Raw genomic sequence first — 10,029 nt, 5'->3', positions numbered from 1 at the left:
AGCAAAAGGAAACTCGAGAGGAGCAGCCAAGAAAACAGTTTCAGAAGTGGATGAAGGACAGAGCGATCAAAAGAGGTAACTACCTCCGCTTTCAGCGTTTATTCCATCTAGATGGGGAAATTAGCGAAGATCATTTTGGACGACATCGAATGTCTGTCCTGTGATATATCACCCAGTGAAATTTATTCGGTATTCAAGGCCAGATGGGAAACACCTGGACAGTTTGGTGTGAGACTTGAGAGTCTTTGGAGACTTTGAAATTAAAGGGAAGCCCCACCATAAGGCCTTCAGGGACTTAATTACAGCCAAAGAAATTGAAAAGAACGTGCGGGAAATGAGCAAGGGCTCAGCACCAGGTCCAGATAGGATTGCCCTTGGGGACATCAGGAAGATGGATCCCGGGTATGCCCGGACTTCTGAGCTCTTCAACCTGTGGCTAACATCTGGTGACATCCCGGACATGGTGAGGGGGTGCAGGACTGTTTTGATCCCCAAATTGACAAAATTGGAGCACCTGAAGGACATCAACAACTAGAGACCCATCACAATTGGTTCCATCTTGCTGAGGCTGTTCTCCAGGATCGTGACGGCGAGGATGACTAAGGCGTGCCCCCTCAACCCAAGGCAGAGAGGTTTCATCAGTGAGGCGGGATGTTCTGAGAACCTGAAGCTCCTGCAAACTATAATTCAGACTGCCAAAAATGAACATAGACCACTGGGTGTTATATTCGTGGACATTGCTAAGGCTTTTGACCCCGTGAGCCACCAGCACATCTTACACGTTTTACAGCAACGGAGAGTGGATCCCCACGTCGTCGGACTGGTGGACAATATGTACAAGGACATCAGTACGTATGTCACCGTCAAGAAGAACACGCACACGGACAAAATCCAGATCCGGGTTGGAGTGAAGCAGGGTGATCCGCTGTCACCCCTTCTATTCAACCTGGCAATGGACCCCCTGTTGTGCAAGCTGGAAGAGAGTGGCAAAGGATTCCATCGTGGAGAGCGTACGATAACTGCCATGGCATTTGCTGACGATCTGGTCTTGTTGAGCGACTCCTGGGAGAACATGAACATCAACATCAAGATACTAGAGACCTTTTGCGTTCTCACAGGTCTCAAAACGCAGGGACAAAAGTGCCACGGCTTCTACATCAAGCCCACAAAAGACTCCTACACCGTCAACAACTGCGCTGCATGGACCATCAACGGCACACCCGTGAACATGATTAACCCTGGGGAATCGGAGAAATACCTCGGCCTGCAGATCGACCCCTGGACTGGGTTTGCAAAAACCGACCTTTCCGCAAAACTAGACGTCTGGCTCGAACGCATTGACCGAGCCCCACTTAAACCTCTGCAAAAACTTGACATCCTCAAAACATACACCATTCCTCGACTGACCTACCTGGCTGACCACTCAGAGATGAAAACAGGGGCCCTTGAAGCCCTTGACCTGAAGATCCGAACAGCGGTTAAGGACTGGATGCACCTGCCTCCGTGCACGGGTGATGCCATCTTGTACTCGAGCACGAGGGACAGCGGTTTGGGCGTCACCAAGTTGGCAGGACTGATTCCCAGTGTGCAGGCCTGGAGACTGCATCACATTGCACAGTCTCCGGACGAGACGATGAAGACCTTCCTGGAGAAAGCTGAGATGGAGAAGATGTATGAGAAACTATGGATTCAAGCTGGAGGGAAGAGAGCGGCGATGCCGTCAATTTGGGATGCACTACCGGCGTCTGTACCACCCGCGACTGCAGAAACTTTCGGAGTCAGAAGCACCGAACCCTAAAAGTAAGTTCCCCAAACCATGTGATTGGAGAAGAAAGGAGTTTAAAAAGTGGACAAAATTGGAATCCCAAGGCCGTGAAGTAAAAAATTTTAAGGGGGACACAATTAGTAATAATTGGCTTCAATATTATAGACGCATACCTCACAGGAAACTCCTCACTGCTTTACAGCTCAGGGCCAATGTTTATCCCACGAGGGAATTTCTCACGCAGGGGAGGGGAGATAACTGTGTTAAGTTTTGTAGACACTGCGAGGCTGACCTTGAGACCCGCGGCCACATCATCGGCTTCTGCCCAGTGACGAAGGATGCCAGAATCAAGAGGCACAATCGCATTGGCGAGAGGCTTATTGAGGAGGCGAAAAAGAGAGACTGGGTGGTGTTCAAGGAGCTGCACATAAGGGATGCCACCAAGGAACTGTACAAACCGGACCTGATATTCATGAAAGAGGACCATGCACTTGTTGGGGATGTGACAGTACGTTTCAAGTTGACAAAGACGACACTGGAGGAAGCTGCCGTGGAGAAGGTGAACAAGTACAAACATTTGGAAACCGAAGTGCGGAGCCTCACCAACGCTAAGGACGTTGTTTTTATGGGTTTTCCCCTTGGAGCGCGGGGGCAGTGGTACAAGGGGAACTTTGAACTTTTGGACACTCTTGGACTTCCCAGATCGAGGCAGATCACTGTTGCAAGGACTTTATCCACGGACGCGCTCATCTCATCTGTGGACATTGTACATATGTTTGCCAGTAGCGCTAGGAAATCAAATGTATAGGATAGACATTTTTGTATTTTTGTACCTTGTACCTCTTGGTTTTTGCATTTTACTATTTTGTATCTTGGGGGGATCTTTTGTAGCAATGTTGATTTATAGATGTATGCTTATTACTTTTATATTTTAATAAACTAGATGGTAGCTAGGTTCGCAAGGCAGCCACAAGCCAGTTAGGTAGCTCATAGTGGGTAGGGACAGGAACTTTAATTCCCAACGCGTCAAATACCACCTGAGTCGGACCAATCTTACCGGACTTGTACCGCTTAACCGGATTTGTCCAAGGTGGACGGGCCACCTTTACTTAACCCAGAAAAGGGACATATATTATTTATATGTGTTTGATATATAGCCAAATGCCTCATCATCTAATTAGTGATGCGCATGAATGGATGAACGAGATTCCCACTCTCCCTACCTACTATCCAGCGAAACCACAGCCAAGGGAACGGGCTTGGCGGAATCAGCGGGGAAAGAAGACCCTGTTGAGCTTGACTCTAGTCTGGTGCTGTGAAGAGACATGAGAGGTGTAGAATAAGTGGGAGGCCGGGCGCACGCTCAGCGGTGCGGGGCGACCTGCCCGCCAGCATCCCGGCCGTCGGTGAAATACCACTACTCTGATCGTTTTTTCACTTACCCGCTGAGGCGGGGGGCGATCCCCGAGGGGGGCTCTCGCTTCTGGCGCCAAGCGGCCGGTGCGCGCCGGCCGCAACCCGCTCCAGGGACAGCGTCAGGTGGGGAGTTTGACTGGGGCGGTATATCTGTCAAAGCGTAACGCAGGTGTCCTAAGGCGAGCTCAGGGAGGACGGAAACCTCCCGCGGAGCAGAAGGGCAAAAGCTCGCTTGATCTTGATTTTCAGTACAAATACAGACTGTGAAAGCGGGGCCTCACGATCCTTCTGGCTTTTTGGGTTTTAAGCAGGAGGTGTCAGAAAAGTTACCACAGGGATAACTGGCTTGTGGTGGCCAAGCGTTCATAGCGACGTCGCTTTTTGATCCTTCGATGTCAGCTCTTCCTATCATTGTGAAGCAGAATTCACCAAGCGTTGGATTGTTCACCCACTAATAGGGAACGTGAGCTGGGTTTAGAGTGTTGTCAGACAGGTTAGTTTTACACTACTGATGATGTGTTGTTGCAATAGTAATCCTGCTCAGTACGAGAGGAACCGCAGGTTCAGACCCCTGGTGCGTGCACTTGGCTGAGGAGCCACTGGTGTGAGGCTACCATCTGCGGGCTTATGACTGAACGCCTCTAAGAATCCTGCCTAGACGTAGCAATACCGCAGTGCCGCTGGCGCCTCGGGGGGCTCGCGATAGCTGGCTGCCCACCCGTCCACGGGATCCGGGGGCTGGGCACCAAGTGAAGGGCCGCGTGCCACGGGTGTGGGCGCGCTCTGAGCGCCCACGCCGAAAGAGAGAGAGGCCCCACCCCACCCTGGCTACAGCCGTGCGTGGCCCAAGATGCGGGGCAGGGGCTTGGCCGCACAGGCGTAGGCGGTGGCGGCGGCATCGGGTCTCCCCAAAGACCCCTGTGCGCAGGTGCGTGGTGCGGGTGTGGCGGGGTACCCATTTCCTGCCGTCTCCAGTGGTGGGGGTAGACCTGTTGTCCCGGGCAGGCCCTTGCCTACAGCAGCCCAGCCCCTGGGTAGACCTGTTGTCCCCGGGCCGGTCTTCGCCCAAGGCAGCCCAGGCACTGCGTAGACCTGTCGTCCACAGCCAGCCTTGGGCCATGGCCGCCTGGGTGCCCCGGGGTAGACCCATTGTCCCAGGCCCTTGGGTGGACCTGTTGTCCCGGACCAGCCTTTGCCTAAGGCAGCCCAGCCCTTGGGGTAGACCTGTTGTGCCTGGGCTGGCCTTCGCCTAAGGCAGCCCAGCCACTGGGTAGACCTGTTGTCCCAGGCCCTTGGGTAGACCTGTTGTCCTAGGCCCCCGGGTAGACATTTTGTCCCAGGCCCTTGGGTAAACCTGTTGTCCCTGGCCCCAGGGTAGACCTGTTGTCCCAGGCCATTGCGTAGACCTGATGTTTCAGGCCGGCCTTAGCCTACGGCCCCCTAGCAAGCGGGAAAAGTATGCAGACGGTGCCAGGGAGGCTTATGGGGGAGGGTGGGGCGCCCCCAAACACCGATGGGCGGCTGCAGCTGCAACAGAGAGGGCAGGGCCAGGGGCAGGGGCAGGGGCAGGGGCAGGGAGAGAGGGCACGTGAGAGAGTGCATGACTATGGGCGGGCGGGTGCGGGTGGCAGGGGCGTAGGGGGAGGTGGGTGGGGGGTAGGGAGGGGGCGGGGATGGTTGGCCGCGCGTGCCTGCACGCGCAGTGGTGTGGTAGCCTGCAGGGCTGGCCGTAGCCTGCAGGGGTGTGAGCCTGTGGAGTGGGGGGGGGGGGGTGTGTCACTGTTTCTGTCTCTGTGCGGATGAGGGCCGGTGGCTTCGTGCTGGGCCCTGGCGCCTTGGCACCGAGCCCCCACAGCCCCCTAGAGTCACGTCAAGGGCCGAAGACCTCTGCGGACCGTGAAACAACCCGCCCGACAGCCACACACAGCGCCTGTGTGCTGGCGGTGGTGCCGGCGGCAGCCGCCGCCAGTACCTGCAGGCAGGGTGGGCCAGGGAGGGGCGGGGCGGGGCGAGCCGCATCGGGGCCAGGGGGGCCAGCCTGGGTAGGGTCCCAGGAGGGCGTGGCGGGGTAGGGCGGGGGGTGGGTGGTGTGGGCACTGTTTGGCCAGTTCAGCATGTCAGCAGGCAGAGCACAGGGCTCGGCTTGCCTGTTGGCTCGGCTGGGAGTGCTTCCGATACCAAAGGAAAAGAAATAAAATTGGCCAATTTTTTTGTTGGTTTGTTTTTCCGGATAAGTTTCTCGTTCCAAGCAAATAGAAGAGCCATTCTTTCAGGAAAGGAGAAAAGAAAAAGGGGCGGGGGAGGGTCTGGGGGGTGGGGGGCAACCCAAGAAAACCCAAATCCAAACCACAAGCCCCCCAACCCCAAAAAACAAACCAACCTCAAAACTCAGCATCAGTATCAGACAAAGCCAAAGCAACCGGGAAAAAAAAAAAACAAAGCAAAAAAAAAAACCACCAAAACCCCAAAAAAACCAAAACAAACAAAAAAAAACCCCAAATCCCCCAAAACAACAACAAAAAAACCACCACGGTGGTCTCTTGTCCTGCCCTCTTCCTCTCCCTGTGTAGGGATGGAGCATCGCTGTGCTTTCAGAAGTTCTTTGTGGAAACTTCCGCCATTACAAGCTCCTTTGCCCTCGGCGGATGCCTGCACTGGAATCCCTCGCGGCTGGGTTCGGAGCACACTCTTGTTGGCTCTTCTAAAACCCGGGGTCCTTTTCCCCTTCAGCATGCTCAGCACGCCCTTTACCTCCACGCCGCTGTGCAGCTGGAGCAGCGGGACAGGGACCTTTGCAGCCTGAGCTGCCCTTGTTCCTCTCTGTCCATGCACGGAACACAGCGGGGAGGAGAATGGCAGCAGGGCCCTGCGTGTCCCCAGGCTCAGGTTTCGCGCCGCTTCAGCTCCACGGAGACGCGGGTAAAGTGAAAAACACAAACAGTTTATTAAGGGAAAGCAAAGCGAAGGGCTGAGCTGGGAGGCATAAAAGGGCATGGGCAGGGCCTGAGGGCTGCAGGGAAGGAGCTGCCAACAGGGAGAGAGATGGCAGGAGCTGCTGGAGCTTCACACAGGCTCAGCTGAGAGCAGCCAGAGCTGTGCCTGGAGCTGCAGGCGGTCCCAACTGGAAATCACCGAAGGAGGCCGGTACAGGTACATCTGGTCCAGGAGACAAACGAAGTTCTGCAGATCTTCTTTGGAATTTCATCTGAATCCATGTGTTCATGCAGGATGGGCTCTCGTCTTCCCTGAGGGCTTGAAGAGCTGGAAGAGAGAGGAACAGGGCCACAGTCAGAAGCCAAATGGAGGGAATCCAAGGAAAGCCTCCTGCCAGGGCCATGCCGGCCGGCTCTCGCCATGGCCAGGAGGGAGCGGGAGACAATGGCTTCAGGCGGAAGGTGCTGGCCACGGATCCGCCACGTGTCCCCGAAAGGTCTCCGGGCTGTGCCCCCGCTGCCCCTGGTGTGCACAGGGAGCAGAGCCCTGGGCAGCCCGGTGACGGATTGTAGCTGCGGGGCTGGGATTTGTAGCTGCTCCCCTGTAATAAACCCCATAGATTTAGGAAAAGCACCATGGAGAATATGAACAATAGGAATGCTGAAACAGCAAAAGAAAATTCCTGTTTTCCTGTCCTCCACCCCAAACCAATCTCTGTAACCCTATAAGGCAATGTCATGTTAACCCCTTACCATTGGTCAAGCTTGGATCCTTTCCAACCCTATAAAAGAAGCATACTGTACCCCATTAGGGGAGAAAGAAGAAGAGCAGAGACCCTTCACAGACCTCCCCAAATAAAGCCATCTCCGTGGAACAGCCTGCGCCTTCTCCTTCTCCTCTCTCTCCGTGTGCTGCAGCCTCAAGCCCGGGGCACCACTACCTAGCAAGCAGAGCTGAAATCCTGAGAGCTTGCAATCACTATGGAGCTGATAATCACCATGCTTGCTAGATGGCAGCCCCGCGGCGTTGGCATGAGCGAGCCAGCTTCGGTCACCCGGTCCCTACCCAGGGACTGAGCTCCTGAGCCCTATTGCTCTGCTTTATGATAAGGCCAAATAAGAGGCTTTATTAAAGTGGCGGCCCAACTACTTCGGACTTCGGACCCCCCCAGAGGCGATATCCGTCGGTTGAGCAACGAAGCCCCCCCGGGGTTTTCTGTGATTGCCTGTTCGGGAAGCCGCTCCCTCTGTGAAGGGACTTTTCGTTTTAGAAAATCCTTTCCCCAAGAGGGTCAGTTCAACACTCAAAACTTACATCTGAACGGCAGAAAATTCCGAGAAGAACTGACGCAGCAGACTCCTTCCACAGATCTTGGACCCCAGGGAGTGTAAGTATTAGCTAATATTGCGTGCATAACTTCGGGGCTCCAAAACTTTTTTTTCGTTTTTTTTTCCTTTTTTTTCATGTTTTTTCTGCTGGAAGGGCTAACCATTAACATGGGTACAATTTTTAGTACATTAAAACTAAGTAAAACCGAGAGAGAGAGATATTTAACTATTTTAGAAATCTTATCTGCTAACAACTTCTTTTCTAAAGGCAAGCTCTCAAAAACTAACCTTAAAAAATTTGTAACTTGGATTATTTCGCAATACCCTGATACTGATAAGAAAGCAGTCATTGAAAATTCGTTTTGGGATATGATCAGGAGCACAATATATATCTCCCAAACAAACCAGGATTTCTCTGTAACTAACTATTTGCCTTTATTCCATATAATAACTAAAACCGTTGAAAGATTTAACAGAGAAAAGATTTTGTAGTCGGTAACAGACACTTCCTCTTCAAATACTAACAAGATTGATAAGGACTCAGAGGAATGTCACTTGCATATCTCACACCACCCCTTCGGTCCTAAAGCCCATCTCGCCTCCGTTACTCCTAAAGCAGAGGTTACGCTGCCCACCACAGTTCCCCCTCCCACATTCTCCACCCCTGCGGGACCTGCGCCGCCCAACTCCGCGAATCCTCTCTTATCTGTAATTCCACACATCCCCCCTACCCCCGGCTCGGCTTCCTCCTTGCTTCCGGTCCCGGGGCTCCCTTTTCCTGCCTCTGCCGCCCCCTCCACCCCTGCGTCGGCTCTGCCCCCCTCCGCTGCGGCCCCCCCACCCTCGCGCTGGTGTCCCCCACCGTCCCTCCCGTCGCCGCACCCGCCGCCCCCGCTCCCCCTGCCCCGGCTCTGACCGGCCCGGCCCCTCCCGAGGGCTCCCCGAGCCTCACCCCCGCCGCTCCCGAGCCCGGGTCCATCCCCGCCCCCTCCCCCTGCTCCCTGCCTGCCACAGCAGGGGGACCTCACACAAGCACAGTGCCACCAACCCACCCCGTAACTGCGGCACCTCAGACCGGTACCACTGCCTGCTCACCCCCACTCCCCCCATGCCCGCACCCTCACCCCGCCCAGCCCCCCTGCCCCCACCACGCGTCCCCCCAACCCCCCACCCACCCTCAATGCCACCCCAACGGAATCCCAGACACCCCACAAGGCGCTACCCCCCCCACCCAGTCCTGTGCATGCTGTGCTGCGATCCCAGCTCCATTGGCACCTCCCCCTACCCAGGTCATGCCATGTCTCCCCCCCAGCCATTGAAACCTTTGAAAAACGCTTCTAAACGAAAAAAGTGCAAGTCACTGATAGCAACACCCCCTCAGTCCTCCTCAGAGGACCAGAGCTCTTGCAGTGAATCTGATTCTGATACGATCCACACAGATCCATGGGCTCTTATCAAAGTAGAAGCGATAAAGGCTGGAGACTGGGAGCTGGCACAGAAAATTAATGCTTTCCCAGTAGAATATAAGCAAGGACGGAATGGTGGCGAGTCTGCTATAAAGACGTGGAAAGCTAACTCGAACAAGGAACTAGTGCAATTAAGAAATATAGCCAAAGAACATGGGCGAAGCTCACATATTTTTAGAAATTTCTTAGAAGCCATGTTCTCAGCACATGTCTTACTTCCCCACGATGTAAAAAATATTTCACACTGCCTCCTGTCCCCAGCAGAATATTTGTTATGGGACAGGCATTGGAAAAGACATTTTAAAACATTATCAGATTCATATTCTGCGGATGCTAATAAGACGAATTTTACGGTAGCCCAACTAGCTGGTGAAGGTGACTTACAGAAACCAGCAGACCAATTGGAAACTTTGAATAAAGAGGCACTGCAGGACATCGCTCTCGCAGCAAAAACCTCTTTACTTCTTGTGCATGATGAGTCAATGCCAACAATGCATTTTTCTACTATTGAACAAGGGACAGAGGAAAGTTTTATCAAATTTGTGGACAGACTTAGAGATGCTCTGAAGAAACAGATAGAGAGCACAGAGGCAAAGAAGGAACTCTTATGTAAACTTGCCTTGTGTAACTCTAATGAAAAATGCAAAGCCATTTTGAGGTCTCTACCCATGGATACAGACCCCACCATAGAGCAAATGCTGGAATGCTGTACACGTCACATGTCCACTGAAAATACAGTGGCCCAAGCAGTTGCTAAAGGTATTGCTGAAGGAGTTTCTGGTGCATATGCAGTAATAGCTTCTAAAGACCAAGCTAAATGCTACCACTGTGGAGATCTTGGACATTATATAAAGGACTGCCCAGAGAGATCACACCCCCAATACCACCGTAACAATTACCAAAGACCCCAGAATTAGCAGCACTACCAGCAGCATTCGGGAAACTTCTTGCGCAGCCCGGTCGAGCCCCGGGCGCTGACAACAAATCAAAGGCCACCCAGACCCAACCCCGCACAAACCCAGGACGTTCCGGACCACAAGAAGAGGATCCAACCCACGGGGCAACCCAGATGGGAACCCGCCGTCAACTGGTAACTGCTTTGTCCATTGACTTTAATAAT

General features: G+C 53.6%; 1 pseudogene; it reads left to right on the top strand.

Annotated features, from left to right (window-relative positions):
- Window positions 1-3,857, top strand: part of LOC129131499 (28S ribosomal RNA) — an 8,319-nt pseudogene extending 4,462 nt beyond the window's left edge.
- The last annotated feature ends 6,172 nt before the right edge of the window (window positions 3,858-10,029 follow it).

Source organism: Agelaius phoeniceus, chromosome 7, assembly GCF_051311805.1.
Source record: "Agelaius phoeniceus isolate bAgePho1 chromosome 7, bAgePho1.hap1, whole genome shotgun sequence".
Lineage (NCBI taxonomy): Eukaryota > Metazoa > Chordata > Aves > Passeriformes > Icteridae > Agelaius > Agelaius phoeniceus.
Note: the sequence above shows the minus strand (reverse complement) of the source record. Positions and strands in the feature narration are given on the sequence as shown.